Source organism: Vombatus ursinus, unplaced genomic scaffold (genome assembly GCF_900497805.2).
Source record: "Vombatus ursinus unplaced genomic scaffold, bare-nosed wombat genome assembly UNPS02014791.1, whole genome shotgun sequence".
In the NCBI taxonomy this organism is placed as follows: Eukaryota; Metazoa; Chordata; class Mammalia; order Diprotodontia; family Vombatidae; genus Vombatus; species Vombatus ursinus.
The window spans coordinates 56,760,521-56,782,063 of NW_020954569.1; positions in this window are offsets into that span (position 1 = coordinate 56,760,521).

A 21,543-nucleotide genomic window follows, 5' to 3' on the forward strand; every position below is an offset into this window, starting at 1 on the left:
ATAGATAGATAGATAGATAGATAGATAGATAGATAGATAGATAGATACACAGAATGGTCTAAGATTATGAAAACAGTTTCCAAAATAACTGCCAACTATAAACAACCAGATGAGGGAATACTCCAAATCACTAATAGCAAGACAAAAAAAAGATGGGGATAGTCATTGATGGAGGAGTTGTGAGAAGATAAGCACATTAATGCATTGTTGGTGGAGCTGTGAATCTGTAGAATAATTAGAAAGTAATTTAGAGTGATGCAAATATAGTGACTAAAATGTTCATACCCTTTAACACAAGGATTCCATTATTAGGCTTATACCCCTATGAGGTATTCATAAGGAGAAAGTACATATATTCACCAAAATATTTGTTGCAGCACTGTAAGTGATAACCAAGAATTGGAAACAAAGTAGATTCCACTGAACAGGGAATGGCTAAATCAATTATGATACATGAACATAACAGAATATTACTATGATCTAAGAAAATACAAATATGATGTATGCAGAGTAGCATGGAAAAAATCTGTATGAACTCATGCAGAGTCAAAAGAGTAGAGTGAAGAAAACAAAAACAATATACACAATGACTGCAACAATGTAAAAAAAACATAAACAGAAAGTGATTCAAAAGTGAATGTAGAAAAGTCACAACAACAACAACAACAACAACAACAAAAAACAAGCATGGCTATGTGGCTCAAAAGAAAAGATATGAGAAGACACTATCCTCACCCTCAACCCCCCATAACCACATGTCCACATGTGTTACACAGTGCAATGAATTGCTCCAAAGAATTATTTCAATGAATTGATCATTTATGATGATTTTTCCTTGTCGTTAAAAAATATTACTTGTTAAATTGGATGGCTCTCTGGGAGAGGTAATGGAAAAATGATACTGTGGAAAACAATGATGAAAAAAACAAAAAACAGCAATAAAAACATTTTATAAAAAAGGTGTTGGTCTTGGTAAGAGTTTCATATATTTGCTCATCAATGTACTCAGCAGGGCTGAATCAAAGCAAAGACGGTGGCATCATCCTTTCTCTCCATGCCCTACTTTTCATGTCCTTTATCTGACACAACTTATGAGTGCCACTTCCTGCCCTTGCACCCAGTACCTGAAATATTTTCTCCATCTTGCTCTTTATCTAAACTCTTGATATATTATAATTATAAAATCTCAAGGCTAGAGTAGACCTGAGGGGATCACTTAAAACAATTAACTGAACAGGAATCTCCACTATGACATTCTTAAGAAAAAATCATCCACCCTCCATTTTAAGACCTCCAGTGATGAGGGACATACTCCCTCTGGAGAACCCTTATTTGGTATGGTTCTAATTTTTAGGAAATCTGCCCAATTTGCCAAACCAAACTTTGCCTTTCTATGACTTTTTCTTATTACACCAAGAAACTCTGGTGTATAGTAGAAAGAGCAATGAGCCTGAAAAAAACAAACAAACAAACAGATAATTGTCCCTGTTGTATTGATTTCTTGGGGGTGGTTAAGAGGATAAAATGAGGTGATACATGTAAAAATACTCTGAAAACTTTAAAGAAAGTGCTACATTGATGGTAACTAATAATGCTATTAATTCTGCCCTCTGTGGACATGCAGAGTATGTCTGATTCTTCTTTCACACAACTGCCTTTCCAATATTTGAAGCTATTATGTCACTGCCAAGTCTTCTGATTTGAGAATAATGGGACCATAGAGTATCAGTACTGGAAGGAGCATCAGATACTATACAGACTAATCTTTACCCCATCAAAAACCTCTTCATAGTATCCTCAGCAAGACCTCATTCATCCTCCACTTAAACATCTGTAGTGAGTGGAGACATGAAGTCTCTCAAGTCAGCGCATCGCATTTGGAGCTCTCTGTGATTATTAGGAAGCATTTATTTACATTTGGCCTAAATCTTTGCCTCATAACAATCTATCATGGCAACCACTTCTGCCATCTAAGATGAAGCAAATCAAATTGTATGCCTTTTCCACATGGTAGTTCTTCAAGTACTTGAAGACTGCTCTAAAGTCTCCATAAAGAGGATTATCCTCAGTTACTTCAGTGGAATCTTTAATTTCATAGTCTCTAGTTGTAATAGCAAACTGGTTACTCTGTTCTGCTTGTACTGTAGTTTATCTGTGTCATTAATAATGTAACACATAGAACTTTTAACACAGACATGGTTTGATAAAGGCAAGGTACTAAGAAACTATCAATTCCATTATTCATTCTGAACCCCATCCTTTTCTTGATACAGCTTAGAGTCAGCTAGACAGACTATGATGTCCCTTTCAACTCTGAGATGGTAGAATTTTGAGCCCACTGGTGCTATCACATTCCTCATTCCGGACTCTATCTCTCTTAATATAGCCTAAAATCAGATTAGGATTTTTTTTTTTTTTACTATTTTACTCTATAGATTCATTTTGACCTTTTTGTCCATTGAATCTCAGATCTTTTTTTTTCACATGAACATGTCTAGAAACATCTATTCTTATATATGAATAATCGGATTTTTACATCCAAATTGAAGAATTTATATTTCTTATTAAATATCACCTAACTCTTTAGCCTATACAATTTTTATTTCCTCTTCCTTCCATTCAATCAAGCAATTATTAAGGACTCAGCCATATTGGTATCGACCATAACATTTTTTTTTGCTTTTTTGGTGAGGCAATCAGAGTTGAGTGACTTGCCCAGGGTCACACAGCTAGTAAGATTTGAACTCAGGTTTTCCTGACTCCAAGCCCAGAGCTTTATCCACTGTGTCACCTAGCTGCCCCTCACTATAACATTTTTAAAGGGGAGGAAACCCCCTAACATATTGGGTAGAGCTTCTGTGAAGAGGTAAGAATCACACATGATGGATAAAGGGGGGAGAGAGAGAGAGAGACAGACACACACACACACACACACACACAGACAGAGACAGAGAGACACAGGGACACAGAGAGAGAGAGAGACAGAGTTCTACATAGATATATACATATATCTAGAGAGATATATACCACATTTACTACTCCTTCATAACCCTTACTTTTTAGTGTGCTCTTCACATCCACCCTGTGCCTCTATTGTCCTTTGGGTGATTCTCAATTCTAGTTTTTTAGAGACAGTCATGCCTCATCAGTCTCAGACACATATTATTGATGGAAAATATCAGCAGTAAAACATATGGGCCTGAATTTCAGGGGGGGGGAAGCTTGAGGTCATTAAAAGAACAATGTAATTTCCCAAATGCAATGCAGCCCATTGTCCACTTTCCTGCTTCTGCTCAATTCAGAAATAATAACACAAACACATAAAATGTATCATTTTGCATTATAATTACTTCGTTATGTGCCATGCCCCATAATGGCCAGTCAGCTCTATGGAGGGCATGGATTGAGAGTAATCTTTATACCTCCTCCAAAATCTAACACAATCCTCTGCACAGAATAAGATTGAAGTTTGAGGAAATAAGTTCAGTTCAACTTTCAGAAAGGAGTAATAGTATTCTTAAAGGATAATATGCTGATATACTGACAATTCAAAGCATCCAAATGAGTCTAGACAGTCATGTTGCCCTCGTGGATTTTCCTGTAATCTTTGTCAGGGGTTTACAAGAAGCCCAAACAAGGTATCCTTGTTCTTCAAATTAAATATGAATAATTAATGACCCTCTGTATAAATCTAATGTTTGATTGGAACTAGTGGATTCATTCATATTTGGTAATGGAATGTACTTTTGAAGTCTCCACATACCAAGCATCCTTTAAATTTAAAAGGGCTATGTAAGGTTAGTGTTAGAGGTGGATCTAATACTATAATACTCTTCACTCTGATTTGGATGATTGGAGTAAATGAAATACTAGAAAGTAATTGAATAGTTATCAAGAGGAGATTTACTTAACCTTGACACAGCTAGGACATGCAACCAGGTTAGAATGTCACTTACCTTGATTAGTTGTTCCCTCCTTTATCTCTCCATGGAAGTACAATCTGGTCATCAGTACTAAGTATGGTGATTTGCAATGACTCAATGATCTTCAGATATCCCCAAAGTCAGAGAAGTCCTGACTCCATCTGGGTGGGACTTTTCATGCCCTTAGAAGACCAGGAAGCTGTGTCAAGGGAGGCAGGGTAACCTCAAGGACATTTTTGTTGCCTTTTAAGGAAAATTAATTGCTGTTGCAAAAATGATGGAAAAGAAGTGGGCCCAATTCATGTTTAGGGTAACAGTGGGGGAATAATAGGTCTTCCCAATGTTGTGAGAAAACATTGTCAGATATTAGGATGGAAAAGGGGAAGAAAACATTGATAGAAAATGAATCAATCATTCAACAATCAACAAGCATTCATTAAACTCCTACATTGTGCCAGAACTATGCTAGGTGCTGAGGATAAGAAGACAAAGAAGAAACATTCTTTGTCCTGAAGAAGTTTATATTCAATTTGTGAGGGGAATGCACATGTATAAAAGTACATAAAATAATTACAAAGGGGGTAGTGTATGAGAAACAGGAGATTAGGAAAGTTGAAATGATGAAGAGTACTCCAGGCATGGAAGTGATCCAGTGTAAAGGCACAAAGGTAGAAGGTGGATTGTCACATATAAGAAAAATTCAGAAATGCAGATTTATTGGCCTATAGAGAATTCAAAGGTGAGTAATGTGTAAAAAAAGAAAGTTAGGTTGGCAAAGGCTTTGAATTCCAAATGAATGCATTGATATTTGATTGTAAACATAACCAGGAACTTTTATAGTTTTTTGGAAAATGCAGTGACATGGATAAACATGCACTAGAAAATCTCTCTGGAAGTTGAATATAGAATGAATTGTATCAGGTAGAGACTTGAAGTGAGGGCCCAGCACTGCAATAATCCAGGTGAGAGGTGATGAGGACTTAAAGTTGGGTGGTGATTATATGTAGGGGATGAGAGAGAAGATGACAAATTTAAGAGATGTTATGGGAACTAAAATGAGAAGTTTGGTAAATGACTGTATCTGTGGTGTGAATGAAAGTGAGCAGTCAAGAATAACATGAATGTTAAGGACTTGGATGACTAAAAGTATGGATCCCCTCTCCCCACCATTATAGCTGATAATTTTGCCTCATGTTTCATTTAAAAATATCAAGGCTCTCAGCCTCTTTCTTCCCCTAATCTCATATCACCAAGATGTCTTCTGAGACTTCATTCTCCTTTGCTCCTTTTCACATCAAAATGTGGCCAATTTCTTTGCTAAGGCAAACCCCTCTACATGGTCAAGTGTGTCCTCTAACAATTTATCCCCTGTATCATCTCCACTCTCTCACTTACCTTCAATCTCCCCAGGTCTATTGGCTGATTCTCTACTATGTACAAAATTAAATTCAGAATTTCCCCACAATCCTCCCTTCTTCCAAACTTCTCTATTACAACAGAAGGCATCCCAATCCTCCTAGTCACTTATTCTTGAAATGTATCTTTTATTCTCAACCTTACTTAGTAGCAGTCCCTTACCGCGTCATGCCTAGACTATGGCTATAGTCTACTCATTGGTCTCCCTGCCACAAGTCTTACCCAACCCTCTTCCACCCTCTAATCAACTGTCAAATTGATCTTCCTAAAATATAGGTCTGCCTATGTCACCCTCCCCCATTCACTAAATTCAGTGACTCCCTGTCATATTCAGGATCAAACATAAAACCTTCTATTTCACCTTCAAAGCCCTTCATAACCTGGCTGTGCTCCTACCTTTCTAGTCTCCTTATACTTTATCTACCACCATGTGATCTGAAATACAGTGATACATACTGGCCTCCTTGCTGTTCTTCATGTAAGAGCCACAATTTCTAGACTGTGTGAATTTTTGCCAGTAATGCTCCATGCCTGGAATTCTCTCCCTCCTCATCGCTACATTTTGACTTCTCTGGGTTACTTCAAGTCCCAGCTAAAATCATACTTTCTATAAGACACCTTTCCCAATCTCCCTTAATAGTAGTGCTTTCTTTTTGTAGTTTTCAATTTATTCTGTACATATTGAATTCATACATAGTTATTTTCATTTTTCTCCCATTTAATTTATAAGTTTCTTGAGAGCAGGGACTGTCTTCTATCTTTCTTTGTATTACCAGAGCTAAGCATTGCACTTGGCCTAAAGTAGATGCTTAATAATTTCTTGTCAACTAACTGGTACCCTGGAAACATTGACAGAAATAGAGATATTCAGAAAAAAAGTATGAATTTTGGGGCAAAGATACTTAGTTCTCTTTGGAACATCTTGAGAGTGAGATAGGTATGAGACACACAGCTCTAAATGACCAATAGGCCATCAGTGATACAGGAATAGAGTTCAGGAAAGGCCTAGTTATATACATTTATGAGTCATTTGTTTAGAGATGAAATTTTAACCCACTGAAGCTTATGAGGTCACAATATGATAGTTAAAAGAATGTAGAAAAAGGGGGCAAAGGACAAAGTAGTTAAAAGAATGTAGAAAAAGGGGGCAAAGGACAAAGTATTCGACTATGTGCTTATTCAAAGCATGTTATATAATGATTTAGCAAATGGCACTGAGGAGTGGTTAGATGGTAAAGGGAGAAATAAAGAGCAGCCCTATAAATCCCCAAGAATATGTAAGAGAGGTTGGGCATATAACTATAAACATAAAATACATACAGTCAATGTAAGGTGATTATGGAAAAAGGCTCTAGCAGTTGGACATAGACAAGGAAAAGCCTCATTAGGAAAGAGTATTTGAGCTGATATTTGAAAGGGAATCTAGGAAATTGATGTGAGGAGAGATCCCATTCAAGACACTGGAGACAGCCTGACCAAAGCACTGGAGATAAGAAAAAGAATGTCATTGTCATGAAGAACAACAAGAAAACTGGCTTGGCTTTACTGTAGGGATTGTCTTTTTTGTTTGTTTGTTTGTTTGTTTTGTTTTGTTTTGCTTTGTTTTGTTTTAGTTTGTTTGTTTGTTTGGGGTTTTTTGTGCATGAAAGAGAGGAATGTCTAATAAAGCCAGAAAGGTAGATTAGAGGCTGACTAGGAAGGATTTTAAGTGTCAAACAAGGGAGTTTGTATTTGATTCAACATGTGGCAGGGAGCTTCTGGTATTCATTGAGCAAGGAAGAGGTATAGTCAGATCAGTCCTTTAGGCTATTGCATTTATAATTGTATTGAAAAGAGATTAGATGAAGGAAGGAAGGAAGAAAAGTAGGGAGGGAAGGAGAAAAGAAAGTAAGGGAGGGAGGATGAGTGGGTGATGGATCTTGTAAACTGCTAGACATGAAAAGTGGGGGAAAGAATGTACCTCATTATCACAAAAACTCATAGGGTTATGAAATGCTAGTACTAGAAGGGAACTTAAAGATCCTCTGGTCTAATTTTTCTCATTTTAGAGGTGACAGTAAGGTCACACAGATTAAAAGGAAATTATATATATATATATGGCTTAATGGAAAAAACATTAGGTTCAGAGTCAGATAGGCTAGGCTGAAGTTCTTGTTCTGCTATTTATATTTCTGTGGCACTATACAAATTATTTACATTTTAAGTCTCCTTTGTTAGTTCTTTATCAATGGCATGGAATTTAGACTGAGGCTCTCTTGCCTTCAACAATCACCTCTTGAAAAATATCTTTATTAACTAATCCACTTCACAATGTTGTTCTCTTTTTCTGAATTTTCATGGTGCCTGCCATCTTTACTGTAATTTTATGCTAAATCATTTCTGCCCTTGTATAATTTTAAAGTTCTTTGCTGTCTTAGTTTTGACTTCCTAACTAGAATATAAGCTTCTCCAAGAGGGCTGTCTTTTGTATTCATTCCTTTCCACCATTCAGAGCCGATCCCCCAGTATATGTAATATAAGCACATGGAGCCTCTCACAATAGTAACACACTCAATGAATATTTGTGAAGTAAATGAATTAATTAATTTTAAAAATGTTTCTTTTCTAACCTGCAAGCTCAAAAGGAATATGTTATGAGACTCAGAAGGTTTACTTTCCCTGATGTCTTAGCTTGGGTTTAGGCGCTAAACTACTATCAGAAGAATGATCTCACATGTTTCTCCATTTGCTTGGAAAGAAAAAGTTTCCTATATCTTTTGAGGATTTCTTTCCATGGAAATATCTATTCATTTTACAATATCAAGGAACTTCCCCAGATTTGGACTAGGCTCAGATAGATAACCTCATTTTGGGGGCCACTGCCACTTTTGAGATGAGCTAAAACTGTCTCATTACTAGTAACCAGATTAAGTGAACCCAAAAGGCACCTTACAGGTTAGACTACTAATATATTTACCCCCATGGCCAGAATAACTCTTCTAGGCTCATTACCATTTCTTGGATAACTAAAACACACTTTATTACCAAGTCAAGAAAGATTTAATTGCTTTAAGCTAGTAGAAAAAATGGCATGAAAAAACTCAAATGGGCACAGGGTGTGTGTGAGATATAAAATTACATCACCTGATTTTTTTAAATGAGCGAGATTAATATTTTATCCCAATCATATTTTTAGTAGAAATCTATTCTTAACTCTTCTGTGGAAAGAATGCATCATTTATTTCTAGGAAATGGAGATGATGATGATGATAATTATTGTTCTTATTATTATCATAATTATTATCATCCTTATAATAATAACTAAGATTTATCATGACTACTATGTGCCAGGTATTGTGTTAAGTGCTTGACAAATATTATTTCATTGTTGTTATCAGTGTTTCAGTTGTGTCAAACTCTTTGTGACCGTATGGACTGTAGAATGCCAATACCATCCACGGGATTTAAAGATACTGGAATAGTTTGCCACTTCCTTCTCCAGTGAATTTAGGCAAAATGAAGTTAAGTGACTTGCCCAGGAGCACATAGCTGGTAAGTATCTGAGGCCAGATTTGAACTCAGATCTCCCTGACTCCAGATCCAGTACTTACTCTATCCACTGAGCCATCTTTATTTACTATCTATCATGTGCAGAGGACTATGTTGACTGCTGGGGAAAATATAAGTGCTAGGGAAAAACAAACAAACAAACAAAAAAAAAAACAAAGAATCTACCCTTGTGGAATTTAAAGTCTAGAGGTACTTAATAGTTACAGTAAAAGAAAATACATGATTAAGATGTATAGTACTAATGAGATCCAAGATGAGAAACACCATTATGTACTGGTAAGGTATATTTCATGGGACTTGGAGGTATAGCATGTAGGCCAAGAAATGATATTACAGTTAATATAGTCCAAATCCTTCACTTAGAGATATTGTTACCCATAGCCCCGGGCATTCCCCACAACCCTATGACTACAGGCTTTCATGGTTTCCACAAATGTGGGTTATAATACACCTAGCTTTCTTATGAACATTGAAGTTAATACAAGCATAAGAAGTAGGACACCTTCTGTCTTAGCCACATATAATGCAGAAGATGGAGACTCAGAATATCCATAAATAGTTTAAATAAACACACAAATAACTCAAATTGCCCATTAACTTCTTCCAAGAGGCAATCATGAATGGCTACATGAATGAATGAATGAATGAATGAGTGAATGAATGAAAGAATGTAAGAATGAATGAAAAATATCATCAAATGCCTATTAACAGAGAGATTATGCTAGGTACTAAGACTATAAAGATAGGAGTGAAACACTCCCTACCCTTAATGATTTTTCATTGATATAAAGGGAGAAAACTGATATAGCAGAATGATGAACAGGAAATGTAGTTAATGTCTCATGAGCCAAAGGAATGGTGAGCAGATCCACGGGGCATCTTTGTCATGCCCTTTTCCCAGAAGCAATGATAATATTGATTTGATTACAGTTTCCAGAGCAAGAGGTGATACACAGAAGAAGATGGCAATATATGACACTTGGTCTGAGAGAAAGGCTAGAGTTGTTCTGTTTGGCACTAGACTACAGAATCAACAATTGATGGAAGCTGCAAAGAGACAAATTTAAGCTTCAATCAAGAAAGAAAAATCCTATAAAGTGCCCCAAGTTGGAATAAGTTGCCTTGAGAGGTGGGGGAAGGTCTTCAAGGAGACACTGGATGACCATTTGTCATGTATGAAATTGTTTGGATTCCTTTTGAGTATAAGTAGGACTAAGTGGCTTTACTACTCTTAAAATCTGTGCTCCTGTGAGTTGAAGACAGAGGATGGTCTAAGAGTGAATGATGTGGGAGATAGAATGTTAAGTATGGGGACAACTGGTAGACAATTTTCCTGGAACCTAATGCTCACTACAGAGAGCAGTAAAAATAAAATAAATAAAGCTAGAAAGGTAAGTGAAAATCTTCTCCCAGAAGAGCTGGGAGAAAGTAATGTCATAAAAGTCAAGAAAGGAAAGAAAACCTAGAAGGATGTAGTGAACAGGGCAAAAAGTTGCAGAGAGAAAATGTCATTCACTTAAAAAATAGAAGAGACCAAAGATAAAATTAAAAAACATAAAATAATGAACTAATTGAAACCATATAACAAAGCCAAAACTTCTGGATGTAAACACTAAAATTTACATACTTCTTACTACCATATGACATTTTTAGCAAAAAAAAAAAAGGTACTATGTATTAGAGCACAAAGAAAATACAAATACATGTAAAAATTTAAAAAAACAGTCTTAATCAGTTCAGGTAACACAAACAAAAGAAACAGACCCAAACTGAGAAAATAACAAAATCCCAAATTATGCGTTTTTAAAAGGACACATTACAGAAACAATAAATGATTATATAAAATGACAATGATGAAATAATTTATTAAAAACTTGTGGGTGCAGCTAAAAGAAGCCTTAGGTATAAAATTATATCCTTTAAGTCATTCATTAGCAAAATAGAAAATATCAAAATTAATCAGCTAAATATGCATTTTTAGAAATTAGAAACCACAAAATAAACAAATTCAAAATAAGCAAAAAAAAGAATAAATTTAATACCAAAGGAGAAATATGTAAAATACAAACCAAAAATACTATAGAAATAATAAACAAAACTAAAAACTTGCTTTTTGAAGAAGAAAAAAACAACTAACAAAACTAAATAAACCTTTAGCCAAAAAAGATAGGTTGCCTGCCTTTCTCACTTTTATATAACAGATTTCTAGAAATGTTAGTAATAGATATAAAACAACAGAAGTCAGTCAACAAGCATTAATTAACTATCTGCTATATGCTGGGCACCCTGCTAATTGCTAAGGATACAAAAACAATAAAAGACATCCATGCTCTCAAGGAGCTTACAAGCTCATGGAGAAGAAAACAATGATGATCTACCTGGCTTTAGAATCACAAGAATGCTTAGGGTATGGCCAAGTGTAAAAGTGTCCATCACTGAGTGGAAGGCTGTACTCCTCTTCCCAGAAGAGGCTGCAGATTGGACTGGAGACAAGTAGAGAATGAAATGGAAATCATAGAATCAGATAGTCAGATAGGAGGCACTGCTTCACTATTCATTTTCCCTCAGAATGTTAAAGATTAGGCAGGAAACGTCAAACCTTCACAGCAGGAGAAGGAAGTGTCACTTCCCATAGACTTTCCTATTCCTTTTCCCTCAAGGGGTAGGCTCAACTGGAGATGGAAGATCTGAGATCAAAGGGAAAGCTGCTATTTTTTGTACCAGATGCTCTCCATGTCATATTTGGGAGATTGGGCTACATTGCAGCAGGAGATGGAAGATGTGAGGCCAGAGGAAGGTCTGTCTAAGAAATTAAAGATAAAAAGTAAAAGCACAAATATAGGCAAAAAGGGCACAAAATTACACCTATTTATTAATAATATAATAGTCCCCTTAGAAAATCCTAAGAAGTAAAGAAACTAAGGAAATTAATAGCTACAGCAAAGTTCTAAGCTACATTATGAACCTACAAATTAATAGTATTTCTGTATAATGACCAAAATAATCCCATTTAAATTAACTAAAAATACACCAAATAATTTTGAGACACTCTATCAATGTACATATAGTACTTGTATTGTTTCAATTATAAATGCATCATTGAAGAAATGTAGTACAAATTAAATCACGAAGAATATTCAGTGCTCGTGTATGGGTCTTGCCAATATAAGAAAAGTTGTAATAGTGTAAAATTGATTTTTACTTTTATTATAATATCAAACTGACAGAGTTGAATACAATAATAACATTGATTTGGAAGAGCTTAAGATCTAGACTGAAGGGCAAATTAGCATTTTGAGACATCATACTATATCTAAACCAGTTAGAACTATACCATCTAAACCAGTTAGAACTAAAAATAAAAAGTAAGTAGTAGTATTAAAATAGTAGTAAATGATAGAAAATCACCATGGAATAGACAACAAGAAATAATCAGAAATACTAGAACTCAACAACCCAGTGTTTGGTAAACTTGAAAGAATATATTACCTAGGAAAGAGTTCCTTATTTGATAAGAACTATTGCCAAAATTGGAAAGCAATACTGTAGGAATTAGGATTAGGGTAACAATTTATACCATGTTCCACATTAAATTTTGTGCCACGGATGAAGCAACATTAGCTGTATCCATAGCCTAGGGTGTCAAGAACCCAAAGTAGATAAAAAAAAACTCCATGATCTAATGCCTAATTCTCATTCAGCCTCAAAATCCCCTCTCTAGTACTCACTATGCTCTGGGCAGCAAAGCTGTACTAGCTAATCCAACCTACCACAGGCTTCCAAAAAAGACAAAAAAAAAATGCATTGCCATACTCTGAACCTCCTCTCTTTTTCCAGTGCTGCACAGATCCAAGCTCCAAATTGCAGATATTAATAGAGGCCAAAATAACCAATGAACAGCAGTATTCTATATTGCAACAGAGAATTGCAAGAGAATGAAAGGACACAGCCAAGATGGTGGAGTAAAGGCAAGGACTCATCTGACTTCTCCCCAAATCCCCAGCAAACAGCTTTAAAATAATGCCTGAAAATGAATTCTAGAGCAACAGAACCAACAAAAGGACAGGGTGAAACAATTTTCCAGACCAAGACAACTTAGAAAGTCTGAAAGAAAGGTCAGTTTTACTGGGTTGAAAGTGAAGCACAGTAAAGTGCAGGTCTTTTTTGGCAAACCAGCAGCCCTTGGGGGAAACTGAATCTGCAGCAGCAACTCCTGGAGCTCTCAGCCCACAGATGGTAAGGGGTTGGATAGTTTATCAGAAGGAGATTATAGGGCACGCTTTGCGGGCAATGGAAACAGGACTCTGTTGCTTTGTCCATATGGAGTTCCAGGTTGCAGTCCCAGGCTGAGAAGCAGTACTAGAACATTAGAGCTTGTGGCTACAGGGGAGCTGAACCCTGGTCACAGCAGGACATAAAAAAGGAATGCTTCTAGTTGCACTAGAGGAGAGGCCAGGAGAACAGTGACCACACTTCTTTTTAGATCATACCACCTTAGAAACTTACAGATCCTCAGAACTAGCTCTGAAAACAAAAACAGAAAATACCTGAAGATTAGAATAGTGCTCCCTCCATCACAGAAGCAGAACCTAACTTTAACATAAGATTAAAAATCAAGAAATGTACTGGAGAAATTAGCAAAGAAAAAAAAAAGAATCTGACCGTAAAAAGTTACTATGGCAACAGGGAAGAACAAAACACAAACTCCAAAGACAACAAAAATCAATACAGGTAAATCTGAAGCCTCAAAGAAAAATGTGAATTGGTCTTAAGTCCCCAAAAAATTCCTGGAAGAAACAAAAAAAAAAGAATATTCAAAATTAAATAAGAGAGATAGATTTAAAAAAATTAGGAAAAGAAATGAAAGTGATGCAAGAAAACCATAAAAAAAACAGTTAACACCTTGATAAAGGAAGCACAAAAAATTCTGAAGAAAATAACACCTTAAAAGACAAAATAGGGCAAATGATAAAAGAGGTATAAAAATCCACCAAAGATAAAAAATCATTAAAGAGCAGAATTGGCCAAATGGAAAAAAAACATGTAGAAAAATTCATTGAAGAAAAGAACTCCTTAAAAAGTAGAATTGGCCACATTGAAAACAAGGTGCAAAATCTCAATGAAGAAAATAATTCCTTAAAAGTTAGAATTGAGCTAGTGGAAGCCAATGACTTCATGAGACATGAAGAAACAGTGAAATAAAATCCAAAGCATGAAAAAATAGAAGAAATGTGAAATATATTTTTGGAAAAACAACTGACTTGGAAAAAGATCAAGGTGAGATAATTTAAGAATCATTTGACTACCTGAAAGCCATGATTAAAAAAAGAACCTACCTATCATATTTCAAGAAATCAAAATTTCAAGAAAGGATATCCTGGAAGATATTCCTTGATATCCTGGAACCAGAGGGTATAATAGAAATTGAAAGAATTCATCAATCATCTCTGAAAGAGATTCCAAAATGAAAACTCCCAGAAATATTATAGCCAAATTCTAGAGCTCCTAGCTCAAGAAGAAAATATTGCAAGCAGCCAGAAAGAAACAATACAAATATTGTGGAGCTACAGTCAGGATAATACAAGATATAACAGGTTCTACATGAGAGAACTGGAGGACTTGGCATGGATATTGCAGAGGACAAAGGAGTTAGGATTACAAACAAGAATAACCTACCTTGAAAAATTGAGTATAAACCTTTAGGGGAAAAAATGGACATTTAATGAAATGGAGGACTTTTAAGAATTCCTGATGAAAAAACCAGAGTTGAATAGAAAATTTGACTTTCAAATACAAGACTCTGGAGAAGCATAAAAAGGTAAATAGGAAGGAGAACTCATAAGGGATTCAACAAGGTTGAACTGTTTACATTCCTACATGGGAAGATGGTACTTGTAACTCCTAAGAACTTTCTCATGATTAAGGCAGTTAGAAGGAGTATACATAGAGAGCACAGGTGTGAGTTGGCTACAGTAGGATGTTATCTAAAAAAATAAAATTTAGGGTGAGAAAGAGGGATGCTCTAGAAAAAGGGAGAGATAGAATGGGGTAAATTATCTCATATAAAAGAGGTGCATATATGTTTTTTTTTTCCAGTGGAAGAGAACATGGGGAGGGTGGAAGACAATGCTTAAACCTTAACTCTTGTTGGAATTGGCTCAAAGAAGGAATAACATACACACTCAGTTGGGTATAGAAATCTATCTTATCCTTTAGGTAAGGGTAGGAGGAGAAGAGGATAAGAGACTGGTGGGCTGACAGATGAGAGAGCATATTGTGGGAGGTAGTAGTCAGAAGCAAAACACTTTTGAGGAGTGCAGGGTGAAAAAAGAGAGAGAGAATTAATGCAGGGAAAATAGGATGTAGGAAACTACAGTTAGTTATGAAAACTGTGAAAAAAATTACAAGTTCTTCTGATAAAGATCTCATGTCTTAAATAGGTAGAAAACTGAGTCAAATTTATAAGAATATAAATCATTCTCCATTGACAAATGGTTAAAAGATATAAACAAGCAGTTTTCAGACAAAGAAGTCAAACATCTATAGTCATAGGACATTAAAACAACTCTGAGGTACTAACTTATGCATCAGATTGGCTAATGTAACAGAGAGGGAAAATGATGGGGAAGGTGGAAGACAATGCTTAAACCTTAACTCTCATTGGAACTGGCTAATAGAAAATGACAAGCATAGGAGGGGATGTGGGAAAATTGGGAAACACGCACTGTTGGCGGAGTTGCAAATGGATCTAAACATTCTGGAGAACAATTTGAAACTATGGCCAAAGGACTCTAAAATCTCTCACGCCCTTTGAATCAGCAACACCACTACTAGGTCTATATCCAAAAGAGCTTTTTAAAAAGAGGAAAATAACTAATATGTACAAAAATATTTATAACAGCTCTTTTAGTGGTGGCAAAGAATTGGAAATTGAAAGGATGACCATCAAGTGGGAAATAAGTTGCGGTATATGATTGTGATGAAATATTATTGTGCTGTAAGAAATAACAAACAGGATGCTTTCAGAACAACCTGGAAAGACTTACATAAACTGATGGAAAGTGAAGTAAGCAGAACAGGAAACCATTGTACACAGTAACAGCAATATTGTATGATGCTCATCTGTGAATGACTTAGCTCTTTTCAGCAATAAAGTGACCCAAGAGAATTCTGAAGGACTTATAAATACTATACACTTTCAGAGAAAGAACTCATACAGTCTGAATTCAGATCAAATGTACTTTTTTACTTTGTTTTTCTTGTTTGTTTGTTTTTTGTCTCTGTTTTCTTTCACAACATGACTATTATAGAAATACGTTTTACATTACTATATGTGTAAAATGTATACCAAATTGCCTGCCTTCTCAATGGGGAATGGGGGAACAAGGGAGAGGAAAAAAGAATTTGGAACTCAAAAATTAAAAAAAAATTAAAAATTTTACATGTGATTAAAAAATAGAATATTTCCCAGAGAGAGGGAGAGAGAGAGAGAAAGAGAGGGAAAGAGAGAGAGAGAGAGAGAGAGAGAGAGAGAGAGAGAGAGAGAGAGAGGAGAGAGAGAATGAAAGAACAGAAGGAACAGAACAGGACAAGTGTTTGGGCTTATAATAAAGCTCAACTCTACATAATGACCCTTATTTCTCCCACGGAGATCAAAACTCTAAATAGCAAAAATTGCCCTACTGCAGTAACAACAACATGGCAGCACTCTACACTACTGTGTCAGAGAGGTAAGAAACGTAGGGAATTGGGAAAGACACTATGTCAGGGACTCCGGGACTATGTCTACTATTACTTAGTTATGTCTATAAAACTGAAGAAAAGATCCTTGCATTCAGATGGCACAAGTTCTTTCTCCCACTCCCATGAGTCACATGGGGCAGAGATCTAAACCGGTGAACCATGAATTGCCCAGCATGAGAGAAGGCTGAGATGCTTTGAGATCTAGTGCCCAGGAAAACCACCATCAGAAGGAAGTGAGTCAGAAAAAGATAAATAGGGGAAAACAAGGTGGGAAATCCTGACATTACTGAAGATTTCAGGTAGAAGGAAGCTTAAAGACCTTGAGCACAAACAGATAAACCAACATGAAAAATACTAATTGCAATAGGAAATACAGTCTCCATATGGAGTAAACAAGTTCAGGCAATTATAAACACATACTGTAAAACAAAGGAAAATGAGTCAACACCTGATGCATCCTAGGACTCTATGGATTTTGAGGAGATCATGGAACTACATCATATAGTACTGAGTGGTTTAAAACAGAAATGACAATTTCAAGACTATACTTTGTGTCTTGCAAAGTTTTAAACAATTGGCAGAATAAAACATTTGCACGTGAGGTGACATGTCCTACCCAAGAAACAAAAGCAAGGACAATGATTGGGAATGCAAATACATAAAAGTTAAGGGCAATCTGAAAAGAGAGAAACAAAATTCAGTGACATTAAAAGAAAGCATATTATATAGACAGCCAAAACATTGATTTTAAAGACAGGATTTATAAAACTAACCTAAGGATTTATAAGTCTCCCAGAAGAATACAGATCAAAAACTCTGAACATTATGATGCAAAGGAAAAAAAAGACAAGGAAACTAACCAGAACTTCTGAACACAGGAAAAAAAATGATTTAAAGAATCCCTTGACTATTTCACAATAAATCAAATAAACAAGGCTGCAAACTCCAAGACACATCCTTATTGAATTTAACAATTCCATTGTGAAACAACAAATTCTGAAAAAAAAAGGATGACATCCTACACATATCAAGGAAAGGAAATTCAGATAATACAGGACTACTTTGCATCCACCAAAAAAGTGCAAGAAGGAATGGGAAAAAAAAATGTGTTCCAAAGAGTAATGGAGTTGAAGACATAGACCAATTTGACCTACACTACAAATCTGAACTTAAGCATAAATGAAAAATAGGTAGATATTCAATAATAAATGAAAATTTAACTTATTCTTAGGAAGCAAACCAGACCAGTTGAGATTATTTGCTTCTTGAACACCCCAATACAATAGAAATGCAGGATGGGGAAATGAATGCAGCAGCCAAGAACAGAAACAACAACATACAGCAGAGGTCCATCTTCCTAAATGTACACAGAGACAGGGGTGAACATAACAGTCAGATGGAGGTAAGAGTGTAGAGATGGGCATTATAGGCTGAACCTTAAGGCACCCTGGGTAGAGTTAAATTGATATATATATATATATATATCATATATATCATATATATATCATATATATCATATATATCATATATGTGTATATATCATATATATCATATATATCATATATATCATATATATCATATATATCATATATATCGTATATATCATATATATTTGCAGGACCAAATTAAAATGAGAGGATAATTGGAAGGGGGAGAGGAAGAAAAGCATAGACAGTACTGTGTGATATGCCCTGGTCCAATTAATGGCTAGCAATAAGGGAGAGTAAAAAAAGAGCCTTTAAGGGAAGGGGAGAGGAGAAAGGAAGAGGGATTGAAAGGGGAGAGAGAGAGAGGCTTTTGTTTGGTGATGGGAGGAGGTACCATTGATAAATGCTCTTATGGGTAAAGAGAAATGCTCTGTGAAGGGAGATGCAGATCTTGCACCTGGTGTTGTTTGTGGGGATTTGTGTTTGAAGAGATCACTCATCCTGCCTCATTTGGTGGGAAGGTGGCAGAGGTCTTTGGGAGTTGGCACTCCTGAAGACAACTGGTATCTTGGGGAGCGGAGGGAACAAACTTAGGAAAGAAATATTGAAGCAAATAGAGGAGAAAGCAGGAATTGTAATTTGCCTGAGAGTAAATCACAACGGAAAAGATAAGGCCAGCAGGACAAACTCTACAAGGGTGTGGCAGGAACTGATTAGAGGGGAGATCAAAGAATGAGTACCTTGGAAGTTTTGATTCAAGAAAATAGAGAGATCCTAAACAAGTATAGGGACCATGAACCAGAGAATGAGAGTCTAGAGTAGACAGAAAGGGAGTTTGGATAGTGAAGAGAATGAAAGAAACAATTCCACTCTGAAAAGGGGTGCAAATAGTGAAACTTAAAAAGCAAATGAACAAGCTTAGTTCAAGGAGAAAAGAAGGGGAATCTATTTGACTGACAGGGGGAAAAGGAGAAGAATTAAATAGCTAGATTAAAAACAGGAAATGAAAGGAAACTAATAAAACTCCAAAAAGAAAGGGAAACAAATGTGATGGGAGAATTAGGATGAGGGGGAGAAAGGCAATGGAAAAAAGTGCTACCCTAAAATGATTGAACTAAAGTAGCTGAAAAGATATAGAACTATATTTACAGCAGAAGGGGGAAATAACTTGAAAAATATTTGAGACAAATGTAAGAAAATATAAACCCAATTATCATAATTTTGAAGGTAAATAGATTAAACAAACCAATAAAATAAAGTAACAGATTTAGTAAGAAAACAAAACTTCACCATCTGAAGAATATAATAAAAAAAAGCACACATAAAATTAAACTGAGGATGAAAGGGAAAAAATATTATTTAGAAAATGAATCCAAAACACAGGAGGTACAAGCGAAATGAATATTCAAAAAATTTAAGGAGATAAACTAAGAAAGATTCTGATGGAATTATGGACAACAAACCAATATCAGTATCAAACTTACATGGTCCAAAATCCTTAACATCAAGATTCATAAAGGAAACATTAGTTGAGCTACAAGAATTCATAAACAGAAACACAGTAGTTACAGGAGACTTCAATAACTTTACAGTATCACAAAAAGGTGTTGCTATAAATATTTTGATGACTATGGGGATTGTCTTCTTATCAATGACTTCCTTAGGGCATAAGCCCTATAATAGAAGTCCCTGGTACAAAGGGCCGATATTTTCATCTGTTTTAACTTTAAAAAATATTGTTTGTTATATGGGGTAACTCTAGCCATTGGGCAGGGAAAGATACTGGGGAATACAATGATGATATAAAAAGATGTCAATGATAATAATAAAATAGATAAGTAGGTAGATAGATAGACAGATATACAACATCTGTGGTTTTCCTCTTCAAAACATGAAAGAAGACTTCTAATTGGACTAGCAGAGAAGTGTGTGATAATGTTTTTGTTGTTGTATGTCTTTGCTTGTCTCAGGTATTCCTTCAGGTAGCTGGAATTGGGAGAGAAAAAAAGATAGGATGAATCATCAGTTCTCACCTAGTTCCTACCTTCTGCTTAATTATGTTTTTTATTTACCAAAGAATTCATTTAAAATATTTAATATTGCTTCTCATAAATACCAATGGTTGACCTTATCATTATGTTGCCTGACAGCCTTTTGACATGATGGCCTGGAACAGCTCTGAGATTTGCGTGGGAAAAAGTGGCCTTTCTTAGCAAAGGGCTGGAATCTCAAGCATCATTTTATTGTTAGAGAAATTTCTTCTCTAATTGGAAGCATAAGCAAGAGCCATTTCATGATTATACTTTCAAGTGCAAAATTACTATGGAATAGGGCTATTTAAAAAATGATTTTGCCTCATAGATAGACCCCTAATAGTAACCAAGAGTTACATAAATTTAAAAAGAAAAAAAAATCTAGAGTTTTGACATGTTATAAGCTTGATATGAATTAGCAATGTGACATTGTCCTATAGTCTTTTTCTCTTCCCCAATTGTTATAATTCCTACAGAAGCTATTCTGTCACTCAATCAATCAATAAACATTTATTAAGTGCTTACTATGTGCCAGGTACTGTACTAAGTTCTAGGGATAGAAAAAAGAAGCACTACATAGACACAAATATATGCAAAACAAACTATATACAAGATAAATTGGAAATGAGAGAGAAGGTCCTAGAATTAGTGGCATTGGGGAAAGCTTCCTATGAAAGGTAAGGTTTTAGTTGGTACTTAAAAAAAATTAAACTAAGGAAGTCAATAGTTGGAGCAGAAGAAAGAGTGGATTACAGGTACGGAGACCAGCCAAAGAAAATGCCCAAGGCTGAGAAATGGAATGTGTCATTCATGGAATAGCCAGTAGAACAGTGTCACTAGATCAAGGATTATGGGGCAGGGAGTAAGATGTAAGAAGACTGGAAAGGTAAGAAGGGAACAAGTTATGAATGATTTGAATGATTTGAATGAGCATTTTGTATTTGATCCCAGATGCAACAAGGAACTACTCAGGGTATGAAGTAATTGGACCTATGTGGTGAAAATAACATCAGTGACTGAACATTAGGTAGCTTGGACTGGGGAAAGATTTAAGCTAGACAGATCCACCAGCAAGCATTTACAACAGTCCAGGCGTGATGTTATGTGGGAGTGGTGGCAGTGTCAGAGAATAGAAAGGGGCATATTGGAGAGATGTTGCAAAGGTGAAATTGACAGGCCTTGGCAACAGATTAGAGAATAGCAGGGATGGGGGGGGGGCGGGGAAGACATAGTAAGGAGTTCAGGATGACTGAGCTTAAGAGACTTGACTAGGGGGGAATGTTATTGCCCTCTATAGTAATAGGGAAGGTTAGGGGTGGGGAGGTTTAGAGGGAAAAAATAATGAATTCCAATTTGGACATTTTGAGTTTAAGGTGTCTGCTGGACATCCAGTTTCAGTTATCTGACATCTGGAGGTGTAAGATTGTAGCTCAGCAGAGAGTTTGGGGAACG